The following is a 16,468-nucleotide window of genomic DNA, read 5'->3' as shown; positions in this document are numbered from 1 at the left end:
GACCTCTGGTTAACAGTCTTCAAGAAGGTGTATGTGCTCAGTGGCATGATACAGGAGTATGATGACCCAGTTTTAAAGTATCTACTAAATGTTGACGATAAATGTTCAGAGCTTGAACAGCCGAGGAGCTTCACTCTGGAATTAAAGTTCGAGCCTAATAAGTATTTTACAAATTAGGTGATGACGAAAGCATACCGGGAATCGTGGTCTGACCAGCTTGGATCTTCATTCTTAGATGAACGAGAAATTATGGGAAAAAACAGTATGCCAGATCGACTGGAAGAAGGGAAAAAAATATCACGTTGAAAACAATTGAAAGCCAAGCCTCAGCACAAGGGTCGGAGCACTTGCAGAACAGTTAGGAAAACATTCTTTAATTTCTTCAGTCCTCCTGAAGTACCACAGCATGGAATTTTAAATAAAGGTTTGGCAGCAAAACACGATGCTGTCTTTGAACGTGGCTGCCTCCAGCGCTAACACATAATTCCGTGTGCAATGTTGTATTTTACAGGGGACATTATTGCAGAAGATAATGACTCTGATGGTGAATACTACGACTATGAGGATTACGAAGATGATGTGGAAAGCAAAGATGTGAACCAGATGAAGACGACTATGAAATGTTCGTAAATCTATTTCGCAGCAGTAATGGCGAGCTCGGTGAAGGGTCCCAAGCAGCGTGCTCCGGTGGTTTGGCGGGAATGACGAGGTGGTCACAAGGGACCTCAAGACTGTGCAGGACACCGAGAAGTGCGAAAGCTCTGAGATGGCGCACTCCAAAATGAAAAGTGATATTTCAGTTGCTGACACTTCGGAGGAATAGCTCTCGAATAAGCGAGGAGCAGAAGACATCATACCGATCTTGGAGAAGCTTGCTCCAGACACATATGGTGAATCGCCTCAGGCCTCTGAAATGGTTCCAGTAATCGACTCCCTGATCCTCAAGGCTACTCCACTGGAAGATGAGTTAAAGGAGCTGATGACCGTATCACTATGTAGCTCAATGGATCACACATATATGCTAGAGCAAGATCAGGATGACCCATCACCTGAATCGTCAGGGCCAGAGAACGTTTATATAGTAATTTCCAATGATGAAGAGCCATTAATCATTGTTCCAACAAGCCAGGATGAGATAGCACCTGATGTTATAGATGTGACTTCCACCCAGGCACTAGAGAGCGAGGTTCTCCAACCTCCAGTTGAGGGCACAGAATTGGGAGTGGCTAGGCAATCCCTCAGAAGCACCCCGGCGCCACAGGTCCGAATTGAGGATCCACACACTTCTATGCAGACCAGCACTAAAACAGGGGTTGCCAAACCCAAACGTAAAAAGAAAAGTACTGCCAGATGATCATTAAAACAAGAAAGAGAAAAAGGAGAAGAGTGGGAGAGCTAGCACATCCCACTGGTGAAAACAAAAGAGAAGATGTCGATCTCGTGACTGACGAGGCAGAGACAGAGAACATACACGAAGCAGCAAACAGGGTCGTGGGAAGAAGCGGAAAAAGAATAAGCTGGTGACGCACGTGTGGCCATCAAAGATACATGCCTTTACCTCCTGGATTATGTCATTATTTGGGTGAAAGATCTAAATTATATCTACATGACTCAATCAATGTGGGAGACTGAAATCTGCTTGACAGAACAGCAATTTTTTCAATCTGCACTGTAAATTCTATGATTCTATGGTGATGAACATCCACTTTGCAACAAGACATCCCAAGACCCAAAAGTCCAAGGGGAGGAAGATCAATGCCTAATCCTAAAGCCGTCAGACTGAAGACAGGAATTCGAAGTGCAGCTCACAACCAATCTGGAAGGCCTTCACACATTCAATTTGATTCCAGAACATTGAGATCAAACAGAAACGGCTGCATGAGACTCCTGTGCCCAGACCATTGGTTTGAACATGGCCATCACCATGATGGGTTTGACGAAAACAGTGCTGAAATACATGACCTCCCAGAACAAAAATAAGCAGCCTTCATTGTCTGGCAGAACAACCCAAGGTCACAGGTAAAGAAATTAGCATTCCAACTTCTCAAAGCTGACACCCAAAGACAAATCCAACAGATAAAGGACATTTGGTAAGAAGAGAAAGCCCGAAAGCTCCAATGCAATGCTGACTATTATGGCATGTGAGGTTTTTTTGAAGCCACGAGGGCCATGTATAGACCAAGGTCAAGTGTACAAAATCCCCTAATAGCAACCCACGTGACAGCAGTGGCTCAGTCAGGCAGCGCCTTACAACTTTCTCAAGGGCATTTAGGAATGGGCAACAAAAATTCTGGCCCAGCCTGTGTTGCCCACGCCCCATGAGAGAATCACAAGTGAGTGGTGATGTGAGTTTGGAGTAATAGAACATTCGCTTCCCCTTGTGGAGTGGATGAGTTCGTTCATCAGTTTCCCATTGGACCCATTGGTGATGAGTACCCTGGTAACCTCCTTCCAGCCCATCGTGGTCTGATGAGTGGAACTCTTTCTGCCATCCCTTGGAAGGAGGTCACCCCACCTTCCCTCAATGGCTTGAAGGAGATTCTTCAGGGAGGCATCGCTGAATCCTTGGGCTGGAGCTTGTTACCTTCTCGCAGACAATTTTTCCCCAAATGTCTTGGAGTGATGAATTAATGGTTGTCCAGGTGCCTTTTAAATATGACACCTGCCCCGCCACGAGGCTCAACGTAAACCTCATGGTTGCATAATTAATGAGGAGAGAAACGTATGATTTGGTGTGCTCCCCTATCCCACTCTACATCGAAAGTCACTGCAACCTCCCTCCCCTGCCCTGGGATTTAGTTCTAGAGCAGAAAAGTCTCGCCAGAGTGTCAAAATAAAAGACCACTTCGGTAGAAATCATTTAACCTCAGTCGCCTCCATGCCAAAACTAAGCTGATCACCATAGACATAAATGATCTACAGTCTGTGAATGACATCAGTGTCCCTGTCCACTTTAAACCCAATCTGAAACACACTTCGACCTTTTAAATTCTACATACACCAAACCTGGCCTGTCCTTTAACGTTGCCAAAACAAATCTCATACATCAGCTCACACATGGTCAGTCAAATATTGCACCTCCCATACGTGGGAGGGGCTGGTTTAGCACAGTGGGCTAAACAGCTGGCTTATAATGCAGAACAAGTCCAGTATCGCGGGTTCAATTCCTGTACCGGTCTCCCCAAACAGGTGCCGGAATATGGCGACTAGGGGCTTTTCACAGTAACTTCATTGAAGGCTACTTGTGAAAATACACGATTATTATTATGTTGAAGGAGAGACTCTGGAATATGTTGAGCACTTCCCATACATTGGTGACCTCCTCTCTTAAAAGGCCACCATTAATGAGGAGATCCAATACTTGATCAACTGGACCAGTTCACTCTTCTACAACCCACAGCACTTGACAACAAAAACCTCTGCAAATCAACCAGTCCAAGTGTACAAAGGTGTTGTCACCACTGCACGCCTGTATTGCAGTGAGACCTGGGCTGTGCCTCAGTGACACATAAGAGCACTGGAGAAATTCCACCAGCAATGCGTCTGCTGCATCCTATGGATTCAATGGGAGGACTGTTGAGCAAATGCCCCTGTCCTTCTTGAAGCCAGCTCCACAAGCATTCAGGCAAGACTCCTGCAAAATCAACTTCCATGGACTGGACAATGTGTCAAGTTGACCGAAAACCATCTCCCCACCAGGCCCTGTTTCCTAGAATTGCAAATGGCCAATGTTCTGGAAGAGGACAAAGAAAACATTTCAAAAACAATCTGAAGCTCTCTTTGCAGTGCGGCAGCATTGACATTAATGTCTGGGAGGAGGTTACGACCTTTTGATAAAGATAGCAACAACTTGTCCATCAAACTACATCACCCTCTGAGTCACAACATCTCAAGATGAGGCGTGCACTCAGGGAGACAAGTAGAACATATTCCATCACACTCCTGACTTGTGCCTTGTCCGATCCTCAAATGGTGAGCGTTGCTCGGGAGGACAAAGAAAACCCTCCAAAGACACTCAGAAGCTCTCCCTGAAACACAGCAGCATTGATCTCAATTACAGACAGGAGTTTTCTACCAATCATTTAAACTGGTTCACAAGTTGTCCCTCCAGAAAATTACACTTTGAGATGCAACATCTTAATGATGAGGTGGAGCAGCAGCAGAGTAGAAAAAAAAAGGAAGCAAACCCTGCACTCTGGGTCCCACTACCTCATGGGACATCTTTCCCTGTATTCCCAAAGATCTGCCGGTTGAGAATCAGCATGGAGATCCATGGCAGAAACCTGTTACCCTGAGTACACGTCATCCTTGAATCGAAATACAACCGATGATAACTCCCTGGCACTCAAGACTCAGACCTTGGGCGCAATCTAACGGAAATGTTTCAAAGTTTAACTTCAGACGGGTTTGGCTGGAAGTTTCTCTCTGGCTCCGTCGGTGAGTTCCCCACAGCTATCGAATCACACTTAGCCAATTTTGTGGACCCTGGGGAGTTTCTCTCCTCTCTGGGCCAACTCACACTTGGAAATATTTTGATCAATTGGGAACTGAACTCGCTGGCCAGACTAGCTGCTCAGAGATCGGACCACCACTTTGAAAGGGTGCCCTGATCTCTAAATGAGCTTGAGGGTCCCTCACAGCCCCCACCCACAGGCAATGCCACTTCCCCCACCCATAGGCATTATCCCACAAATCCGCAAGTGAGGACTCCCACGCCCCCTTTTGGGCTGCTCCCATTCAAGAACCCCACACTTCACCCCCTCAACTTTGCAGAGCCCCCTTCATATCCATCCTTCAGCCCCCACCCATCATGCTCCCCCCCTCATCCCTCCTTTCTGGGCATGGTCCCACTCAATAACAATGTTTATTAGTGTCCCAAATGGGCTTACATTAACACTGCAATGAAGTTACTGTGAAAAGCCCCTAGTCGCCAATTTCCAGTGCCTGTTCGAGTACACTGAGGGAGAATTCAGAATGCCCAATTCACCTAACAAGCACGTCTTTTGGAACTTGTGGAAGGAAACCGGAGCACCTGGATGAAACCCACACAGACAAAGGGAGAACGTGCAGACTCCGCACAGACAGTGACCCAAGCCAGGAATCAAACCCAGGTCCCTGGCGCTGTGAACAACAGTGTTAAAAATAGGCCTTGACCCTTGGCAGTGTCAGGGTTGCAGTGCCAAGGGGCCAGCCTGGCAGTGCGAAGGTGCCAGTGGGACAGCCAGGGTATCACCCTTCCCTGTCCCTGACCATCCAGGGGTCTACAATGACCTGGGAGGCCCCCTAAGTGATGTGATGCCTGGTCCACAGTGTGAACCAGTACTAATCAGCGCCTGCGTGACCTCTCACTGGGGAAATCATCGGAGGTCGTGAGATTGTCCTTCTGTCTCGATAATGAGGTGGAGACTGCCCTTAATTAGCTTCAATTAGCTTTGCACCGCATCTATGTGGGATCCAGATCCTGCCAACGGGAGCGACCTGATTAGATCGCAAACCGCACGGCACCCGCCTGGCCTGGTTCCCGATTTGGGTCTCTCCCGCAATCTAACCTGCCTGCATAGATACATAGATACATAGAAGATAGGAGAGGAGGAGACCTTTTGGCCCTTCGAGCCTGCTCCGTCATTCATCACGATCATGGCTGAACATCCAACTCAATAGTCTAATCCTGCTTTCTCCCCATAGCCTTTGATCCCATTCTCCCCAAGTGCCATATCCAGATGCCTCTTGAATATATTCAAAGTTTTAGCATCAACTATTTCCTGTGGTAATGAATTCCACAGGCACACCACTCTTTGTGTGAAGAAATGTCTCCTTATCTCTGTCCGAAATGGTTTACCCTGAATCCTCAGACTGTGACCCCTGGTTTTGGACACACCCATCATTGGTAAAATCATCCCTGCATCTACCCTGTCTAGTCCTGTTAGAATTTTATAGTCTCTATGAGATCCCCCCTCATTCTTCTGAACTCCAGCGAGAACAATCCCAACCTAGTCAATCTCTCCTCATATGACAGTCCCGCCATCCCTGGAATCAGTCTGGTAAACCTTAGCTGCACTCCCTCGGGAGCAAGAACACCCTTCCTCAGAGAAGGAGACCAAAACTGTGCACAATACTCCAAGTGTGGCCTCACTAAGGCCCTGTACAATTGCAGCAACACATTCCTGCTTCTATACTCGAAACCTCTTGCAATGAAGGCCAACGTACCATTAGCCTTCTTTACCGCCTGCTGCATATGGATGCTCACCTTCAGCGAATGGTGCATGAGGCCACCCAGGTCCCGCTGCACACTCCCCCCTCCCAATTTACAACCATTCAGGTAGTAATCCGCATTCCTGCTTTTGCTTCCAAAGTGAATAACCTCACACTTATCCAAATTATACTGCATCTGCCATTGGTTTGCCCACTCGCCCAACCTGTCCAGATCTTGCTGTAGGATCCCTGCATCCTCGTCACAATTCACACTCCCACCTAATTTGGTATCATCTTCAAACTTTGAGATGTTACATTTTGTTCCTTCATCCAAATCATTAATATATATTGTGAATAGCTGGGGTCCCAGCACCGATCCCTGTGGTACCCCACTGGTTACTGCCTGCCAATTTCAAAAGGACCCATTAATCCCTACTCTTTGTTTCCTCTCTGCCAACCAGATAATCTCTTATGCGACACCTTCTGAAATACCAAATATACCACATCGACTGGCTCCCCCTTGTCGACTGTACTGGTTACCTCTTCAAAGAATTCCAACAGATTTGTCAAACATGATTTTCCCTTCATAAATCCATGCTGACTCTGACTGATCCTGCCACTGCTTTCCAAATGTTCCGCTATATGGTCCTTGATAATAGATTCAAGCATTTTCTCCACTATTGATGTTAGGCTTCCTGGTCTATAATTCCTTGCTTTCTCTCTACCTCTCTTTTTGGATATCGGAGTGACGTGAGCTACCCTCCAATATGCAGGGACAGTTCCAGAGTCTATAGAATCCCAGAAGATGACCACCAATGCATCCACTATTTCCAGAGCCACCTCCTTAAGCACTCTGGGATGCAGATTCTCAGGCCCTGGGGATTTGTTCGCCTTCAATCCTATCAGTCTTCCCAGCACCATTTCTGTACTAATGTTGATGCCCCTCAGTTCTTCCCTCTCACTAAACCTTTCATTCTCCAACATTTCTGGGATCTGATTTGTTTCCTCATTTGTGAAGACAGAACCAAAGTATGTATTGAATTGCTCAGCCATTTATTTGTCCCTTATTATGCATTCCCCTGTTTCTGTCTGTAGTTGGCCTACATTTCTCTTTACCAATCTCTTTCTCTTCACTTATCTGTAGAACCTCTTAGTGTTAGTCTTCATATTCCCTGCAACTTCCTTTCATACTGTACTTTCTCCTTCTTAATCAATCCCTTTGTCCTTCTTTGCTGAATTCTAAACTGCTCCCAATCTTCAGACCTATTTACCTATTGGTAATGCTCGCCGGATCCTCGCATGGATCCTCGCCGGGTGCAAAGCGGCTGTTAAATCACGTCCCTAACGTCCAGTGATACACCTGTACATGCCCACCAATCCTGTCAACCTCACACCCATCTATCACCATCTCCACATACCTCCAGCTATTCAGCTGTGTTAGACACATCATCCAACACAGTGTCACACAATCACTGCCCTCTCTTTTGCAGACAAAGTGTCACACTATAGTAGGGAACAGAGCAGAACAAGGAAACCTGCATGTCCTGATCTTCACAGAGAAGATACATCTTCATATCACGATACCAGCTGCTACGGGGTGCACAGCATCCAATCTCACTGGGAAACGGGGAACACTGAGAAAGTTTTTCCTGCTCAATGCCACATTTTGACTTCCAGCACACCCTCTTCCTAAAGCATGGCATCAACTAGAAGCTGCAGATGAGATGACCACAGAACACCTGCTTTCATACCCACTCCCTATACCTGCCTCCAACCTTATACCGTGATTGTCTACTTTCAGCCATCTAATAACCTCAACTTGTCCAGCCATAGCAGCCACAGGAAGAGGAAAGACAGCAACAGCATAGCGGTGATGAAAAGGCCCTATTGCTTAATCTGAAACTTTCAGCCATTCGCACTGATACTGGAGGCTCTTATAGAGTTGGAGACAACATGTGGTGAGCCTTTTCAGTATGAGTAAGGTGCAGTCATGCCAGGTGTAAAACATTCACTGGAGGGGAGGTCACAGGGGAGTTCTGTTGTAGAGGACTAAGGTGAGGACTTAGAAAGGGGCAATGCACAGAAAAACATTGATGGGCATGCACACTGAGATGCTGGGTACAATGGCAGGCCTGTCACAGAGCCTCCCATGACCGCAAAGGAACAAGGAGACACCCAGCTTCAACTTGACAGAGTGCATGGTGCAGAGTTTACCTATTTTGCAGCTCCTGCTCCATATCCTTGTTGTGCCGAAGACCCAGAGGCACTGTTTCCATACCTGTTGCAGCCTTTGTTACCTCTTAATCTTATAATCAGATGCCTGGCCCTTTAAGTAATGCGAGGGCAGAACCCACCTTTCAGCTTCACACTTGCTTTTTCTTGAGCAAATAACGTAGGCACTGCCTGGGCATTCATTGTCCAAATTTGGGAACCAGTTAGGCTGTGCGACATCAAGATAAAGCTGCACTAGATATTTTCTTGGCACATGTAGGTCCATAGCTGTGGGCTCCATTACTGTGATACAAGAGACAATTCCAGATGAAGCTTGAGTCACAGACTAACGTCCCGGAATCTCATTGGTTGTGTCAAGGCTTAAACAACATAACGGGCTACAAAGCAAAGCTGAGTAGAATCTCTGGCAGCAGCGCACCCCTACCCAATGAACTAAATGCATTCTATATTCGGTTTCAGCAGGAAACCATCAAACTGCTGTCAACTGCTCCAGTAGTCTCGGACACACCCAAACCTACCATCACAGCTTCCAAAGTCAGATTGGCCTTCTTGAAAGTGATCCCTTGGAAAGCAACGAGTCCTGACTGAGTCGCTGGTCATGGATTAACTGGCGGGTGTGTTCGTGGACATCTTCAACCTCTCCCTACTCCATTCCAAGGTTCCCACCTGCTTCAAGGTGACTACCATCATACTGGTGCCAAAGAAGTACCAGGCAATGCACCTCAACGACTACCATCCGGTTGCCTTGACATCGATCATTATGAATGCTTCGAGAGGTTCATCATGAGACACATCAACTCCATACTCCCTGAATGTCTTGATCCACTGAAATTCACATACTGTCACAACCGGTCCACAGCGGACACCATCTCCCTGGCCCTACACTCATCCTTCATCCCTGGAGCATCTCGACAACGTGGTCTCCTACGTCAGACTTCTATTCATTGACTACAGCGCCGTCTTCAACTCCATAATCCCAGCCAAGTTCATATCAGAACTCCAAATCCTAGGACTTGGCTCCTCCCTCTGCAACTGGATCCTCGACTTCCTGACCCATAGATCCCAATCAGTAAGAATAAACAACACTTCCTTCACGATAGTCCTCAATACTGGGGCCCGCAAGGCTGCGTACTTAGCCCCCTACTATACTCCCTATACACACACGACTGTGTAGCAAAATTTGACTCCAATTCCTGTCTGCATTAATGGTGCCGAGGTGGAGATGGTTGACAGCTTCAAATTCCTAGGGGTACACATCACCAACAATCTGTCCTGGTCCACCCACGTCAACACTACGACCAAGAAAGCACAGCGGCACCTATACTTCCTCAGGAAACTAAGGAAATTCAGCATGTCCACATCCAATTTTTACAGATGAACCATATAAACATCCTATCTGGCTGCATCACAGCCTGGTATGGCAACTGCTCGGCCCAAGGCCGTAAGAAACTACAGGGAGTCGTGAACACAGTCCAGTCCATCACACGAAACTGTTTCCCATCCGTTGACTCTGTCTACACCTCCCGCTGCCTTGGGAAAGCAGGCAGCATAATCAAAGACCCCTCCCACCCTCTCTTCCAACCACTTCCATCGAGCAGGAAATACAAAAGTCTGAGAACACGCTTTAACAGATTTAAAAACAGCTCCTTCCACACTGTTACCAGACTTCTGACTGACCCCCTCACAGACTGAATTGATCTCTCCACACATCTTCTCTACTGAGTAGTACTACACTCCAGATACTTCACCCGCTGCCTCTGTCTATGTATTTACATTGTGTATTTATGTATGTCCTATGCTTTTGTTTTTACATATGGGACGGTCTTGTAGTGTTCTTGTCAGATGGCCTGATTTATATTACAAGCACACTTGTACCTAAAGCTATAAACAATTTATTAACATTAACTATGGGTCAACTATATACAAAACAACAGATGAATAACAGTATGAAAAGCAACAAGCATTCTCCCTCTTCCAGTTCTGTTTTAAAGGATCATCCCTTCAGTTTGAGATTCTGTCCTCTGGTTCTAGTTTTTCCTACAATTGGAAACATCCTCTCTATGCCCACTCTATCCAGGCCTCGCAGGCTCTTGCTGGTTATGCGCGGCCTTCTCCTCGGGTGGGTGAGGGGCGAGGAATGCACAGTGTTAGACAGTCTGATGTATGCAGCCCAGGGGATGGATATCAGGCGGTTTCAGTGGCCAGGACACCCGACCATGACGAACGGTATGTGCCAGCATGTGGTGCAGGGTGGGGGTTTGGACACCCTGCTGGTGGGTGTGGGGGGGTTGGGGTGGGGGAGTGATGGTTACGGATATTTGGGCAAAGGGTCGGTGCAAGGGGCACAGTGCTGCCTACTCACCCTGGCCACCCTGAAGGGTTGTGCAGTTTCTTCCTGCTCTGCAAGTCAGTCGGGACGGTGTTGCTCGTGGCGCTCACCGCCTCTACTGAAGTGTTGGCTAGTGTAGACTTGAGAGATGAACAGACACTTCCAACACTGATGAAGGTTCAACTCAATTTTATTAACTACTTCTAACTAACTAACACATGATGACTGTGGGTCTAAATGATGCTAACTTAAACTAGAGACCTAAGCCTTGTCCGAACCAGTTGATTCTCTCAGCACGTGGTGTGAGTCTGTGCTGGGCTGGATGAGTTCTTGTTACACTCAGAGGCAGCCCCCAGAATGAGCGGGAACCGTGGTGCCCTCTGCCTTTATAGTGTATGTATTCTAACTGGTGATTGGCTGCAGTGTTTGAACATGCTGATTGGTCCCTGTGTGTGTCCATCAGTGTGTGTCTGCACCATGATATACTGGTGTATATTGTGACATTTACCACCTGCACCCAAGCATGGCGAAAGGGGGCGTCTAGCAGCTTCCTTCCAGAACCGGGGTACAGGGTGGCCTGCCTCTCCTCCATGGTGCCGGGAACAACCCCGTTATCGAATGCGACTCTGTAATTTTTCCGGGCCTCAGCGAAGCAGTCCGCACATCGGTGCAGGAAGAGATACGGGCCGGGATTCTCTGGCCCTGTGCTGGGTCGGAGAATCCCTGGGGGGGTGCGGGAATTGTGCCACGCCGCCCTAACAGCGGCTCGCCGATTCTCCGGCGCTGATTTTCGGGCGGCCACGGGATCGCCACTGCGCCGGTCGGGGGCCGTTGAAAGCGGGCCCCCTCAGCGATTCTCTGGGCCTTGATGAGCCGAGTACCCGCTGAGTTCGGCCGAGTCCCGCCGGCGTGGGTTACGCATGATCCCACATGGTGGGACCTCGAAGCTGTGTCTGCGGGTGCCGTCCTGGTGGGAGGGGGGGATCCGACCCCGGGGGGGGAGGGGGCCTCCACAATGGCCTGACCCGCGATCGGGGCCTGACGATCGGCGAGTGGGCTATTTCAGTGGGGGCCTATGTTCCACCACACCGGGCCCCTGTAGGGCTCTGGCATATTGCCCAGGGGCCGGCGCAGAGACGGGAACCCACGTGTATGCTCGAACCAGCCTGGCCGTGGCTCGCTTGCGTGAACGCACACCGGCCGTGGAGCGCCGGCTTTCGGGGGCCAGATCTGTGGAGACCACTCCGGCGCCATACTAGCCCCCTTTGAAGGGGTGGATAGCTGGCAGGCGAGGCCCATTGACGCCGAAGTGGCTCGCGCCACTTTTCATGCCGGCGTCAGAACTTGGCTGCAGGATTGCACCACATTACTATGCGATTGTGCCACCACCCTGAGGGTCTGTGCCACATCAGCCAGTGAGTGGGCCGCGTCCCTTTGTGAATGGGTCACGTCCCTCTGTGCCTGCCCCACTCCAGCCTGCACCTGGGCAATGTCGCCGGTGCTCTCAGCCATGGCCTGCTGTGACAGGTCCACGCTGAGGAGCGCCGCTGCAATATCCAGGTGGCTCTGGCACATGGTTGCCTGTGAGAGGGCAGCCCTGTCCAAGGCCTTGGCCCCCGCCTGCACAGAATGCCCCAGCCCTTGCACACGTATGGTTTTGGCTTGGTTAGCATACATGACTGGCACCACATGTCCCTGGATCCCTGCGTATATCTGCACTGTGGCTGGAACTGGCTGTTCCAGAGGCCCAGCACCCATCTGGACGGCAGTTGGTTCCTAGGGTTGGCCTGCCCACCGACCGTCTGGCCCCTCGGCTGCTGCTATCTCCACCTGCTGTACCGGACCAACTGTGTAGTGCACACCAGACAGTGTCCCAGGAGCCTCTTCACATGTTTGCCCAACTGAGGTGATAGTCTCTGAGATGGTGGAGGGTGTTGGAGACAGCTGTGACGGAAAGTCCATGTCCTCCTCCGACCCAAACTCCAGGGTCTCCTGGGTCTCGGGCAGAGGGTTGGTGTTCAGGCTGCTCTCCCTGTAAGTGTGGGGGGGGGGGGGGGGGGGGGTTGGGGTGTGGGGGGGGGGGGGGGGCTTGGATGGACCAGGCTCCTCTCTGGCAGGTCCTGTAAGATAAAGACAGCATGTATGGTTGGACAGCCGGGCGGTGTTGAGGCGTGAGGGTAAAGGGTGTGGGGTGTGTTGAGGGGGGTGTGGGGGTTAGGGGGGGTGAGGGGGGCAAGGGGGGCACACATGTGTCATGAGGATCCGCAACTAGGCGGGATCTCCTTCCTCACGCACCGCTGACCTCTGCCTTGGTGACCTCCCTCTCCTCCGGACCGCTGTCGACGTTCAGTGTACTCTGCTCGGGCACAGTGAGGGGATGCAGGTCTGGTGTTCCCCCTCCGGTCTTCTCCCGCTCCTGGCAGTTGTGCGTGGACTTGTCCTGGGGGGGGCAAACACAAACAATGACACTGTTAGACAGTCCGGTGCATGCAGCCCAGGGGTTGGGTAGCTGATGGCCTCTGTGGCCATGGCACCTGGCCATTGCGGCTTGCATGGGTGCTGGCATGTGGGGCAGGGTGGTGGTCTGGCTGTCCCCCGGGGAGGGGGAGGTAACGTGTGTGATGGTTAGAGGGGTTTGTGCCAGGGGCACAGCCCTGCCTGCTCATCCTGGCTGCCTTGAGGAGGTTGTGCAGTTTCTTTCTGCACTGGATGACTTTGCCAACGGTGACTGCCACCTGTGCCCAGGCACGGCGAATGGCGGTGCCTGACAACCTTCCTCCTGGACCGGGGGACAGCACCATCCACCTCTCCTCCATGGCGTCCAGGAGGGTCTCCAGCTCTGTGTCCCAGAACCACAGGGCTTATCTCTTTCCAGCCGTTTTGCCCTGTGACGGTGTGTGTGTGTGTGTAGGGGGGGGGGGGGGGGGGGGGGGTGATGAATCACTTCAGTGGGCTGCAGCTGTGTGGCAATCACAAAACCGATGAATCCACCGCTGTTCCGCTTGCAAACTGGCGTTTCACATGATGCCCGTGCTCGCCCCTTTAGACTTTCTGAATTGTTTCACCTGTCGAGCCGTTTTTGCTGTTGTAAAAATTCACACTTTTCATGAAGGCGCCAGCACTTCGCTTAGAAACGGAGAATCCAGCCCACGTGTTCCAAAAGAGGATGTTAGTAAGCAGTTTGTAGCAGTCGCATATTAGAGTAGCTCTGTAGTATCTTTGTGTAATTTAGCGTTAGACCATTATTTCCAACTGTATTAATCTTAGACTTTATAGTGATCCTTTAGAGTAGCGTTAGTAATAAATAGTTTTGTTGTAAAACAAAGTCTAATGTTGTTTGTTGACATCAAGGTTCAACATCAGCATCATCAAAGAACATTACAGTGGATAGGTGGGTAGGGGGGTGAAGTGGGTAAGCAGGTGAGGTGGGTAAGTGGATGAAATGCGCAGGTGGGTAAGTTGGTAGGGAGTGACGTGAGTAGGTGAGGTGGTGGGTGGATGAGGTGGTAGGTGGGTGAGGTGGTAGTTGGGTAAGTTCAGAGAGGTAATCGGGGTTGGAGAGGGTGATTGGGGTCAATTGTATGGTTACCCAGATGTTAGATTCGGTTTAATCTGGCTAACATTGCTTGGGTAACTATCCAGGAAAGTACATCAGAGCTTCCCAAAGTCTACCCATTCTAACTCAGAGTCAGAGACGTTTACGGAGGGTCAAAGGGAGCAAGGGAATTGCCCATCGGAGGTTGGCACTTCCTGAGCAATTCCCATGAAGGTCAGCACGTCAGGGCTTCCACAGGGTCCCAATGCATATCTCAGCCATATGTACAGTCTCTGATGACCGGAGCCTGGAAGCTTTGGGCCTGTATATTTAGCTTGATAGGACGTACTACAGCACATTGTACTTTTTTTAGAAATGCTTTCGTTTTTCAAAAAACTATCCATACTAGTGTTGGTTCCAAAGTGAGTAATGTCCTGCATATTTTAGTCAGTAGTTATTTCATAATTTGTTTTCGAATTGCAGATGACTTTGCTGAGTTTTCCCCACAAGTTGCTGTAGCTGTTGTGGATGACACACGGATGCTAAATTGTGAGATTTCTGTGGAGAATTAGTGACGAATGAGCCATATGAATCATAATGGGCCTCCGCTGATTTGGAAGTCTTTGACTACGTCAACATGATGGTTAGTAACAATTACTGTGCTTTCATTATATGGAAAAATAAGCACTGAAAGCAACTTGATCTTTTGGTAGCTTCATTTTGCAGAAGTTATAATTGGTGTTTGAAATTAAAATTAGTGCTGACATTTTTTGCAATGCATAAATTTTAGTGTTCTATCACTTCTACCAATTAGGAATCTGGCAGTGTAATAAATATTTTAAATGATATTAATCTGCAAAGACAGGTCGTGGTGTCTATGCAGATCTGTATGAAATTCATTATGACTCATTATTATCAATCAACATTTCACAAAGAACTAAAATAGAATATTAAAAGGGATAGATTACCGCAATCACAAAAATATATTTGTGACTTCACCTGTTCTCTGATTTGTAAAAGAGAAGCACCTAACAATAATCATAACAGAATCTGACTTTGGATTTTGATCTCGAATATTGTCCCAAATTGTTTCTGAAAGTCTTTTGAGAAAATGAGCTGGGATGTTGCACTATTGATGCCGCTGAAATGAATTTCATTATTGGCATTAATTAGATGCCTGATTGGTGCAGTAAGAAATTGCTGGAAACACAGAACCTCAGTCATGTTTTACTGGGATCATCTGTCATAGTTTTGGGAAGGAAGAAGGTATAATCATGTATTATGATTTAAATCATCATCCCGCACAGATGCAAAATTACTGGGCAGGTGCGAGACCGATTAAGTGTTTGAATAATGAGTGAGTCATGGATACAAACGGTTAAGAGGCAAGGTCACTGAATTCATTTGGGAAAACCTAGACATGTTAATAGGGAATGGTAGGATTAGTAATGTGGACAGATGAGATCATTCGGACTTCTCATTCCAGAGCTGCTTTGTGGTGTCACTAACAGAGACTGTGACATCAATTTTCAGCATTGCCACTAGGTGGGAATGAGACGGCAGAATGATGAAAATCGAGGCGCTGCACTTATTGCATGCACTGTTCCTGTCGCTACCTAGGCCTCTGACATGCTGGTGACTCCTTGTTATGGATGAGCAAGGTGCCCACGGAAAACGGGTGGTGCCTCTTTCGTGCATTGAGGTCACATAAGGCTGCAGATGTGATTTTCAGGCATTGGCCAGAGAATATGTCATGCTTTGGTGCTTGTGTTTGGCAGCCTAACCAACGCTCTTTGGGCAGCACGGTGATGCAGTAATTAGCACAGCTGCCTACGTCGCCGAGATCCCAGGTTTGATTCCAGCCCCAGGTCACAGTCCGTGTGGAGTTTGCACATTCTCCCTGTGTCTGTGTGGGTTTCACCCCAACAACCCAAAGATATGCGGGTTAGGTGGATTGGCCATGATAAATTGCCCTTAATTGGAAAAAATAATAATTGGGTACTCTAAATTTTTTTTAAAAACAGTGTTCTTTGAACAAACTTATGGAATGCTTAGAAAAAAGTAAGTTGGGTTCCAGGGTCTGGGGCTAAATTTAATGGACAATGGTGGGAAAGCTCAGTAAAGCAGTATTACCTTCCCAAATCATCCAGCGCTTTGCACTTTGGCGTCAAGAGATGGAA

At 48.6% G+C, this 16,468-nt stretch overlaps 1 long non-coding RNA gene across 1 annotated transcript in view; it reads left to right on the top strand.

Annotated features, from left to right (window-relative positions):
* LOC119963033 overlaps positions 1–16,468 on the top strand; it is a 137,637-nt gene that overhangs the window by 110,193 nt on the left and 10,976 nt on the right. Inside the window, exon 2 of the long non-coding RNA XR_005460008.1 lies at positions 14,772–14,931. This is a non-coding gene — a long non-coding RNA (uncharacterized LOC119963033). The remainder of the gene's footprint in view (positions 1–14,771; positions 14,932–16,468) is intronic.

The sequence above is a fragment of the Scyliorhinus canicula genome, chromosome 3, assembly GCF_902713615.1.
Source record: "Scyliorhinus canicula chromosome 3, sScyCan1.1, whole genome shotgun sequence".
In the NCBI taxonomy this organism is placed as follows: domain Eukaryota; kingdom Metazoa; phylum Chordata; class Chondrichthyes; order Carcharhiniformes; family Scyliorhinidae; genus Scyliorhinus; species Scyliorhinus canicula.
Note: the sequence above shows the minus strand (reverse complement) of the source record. Positions and strands in the feature narration are given on the sequence as shown.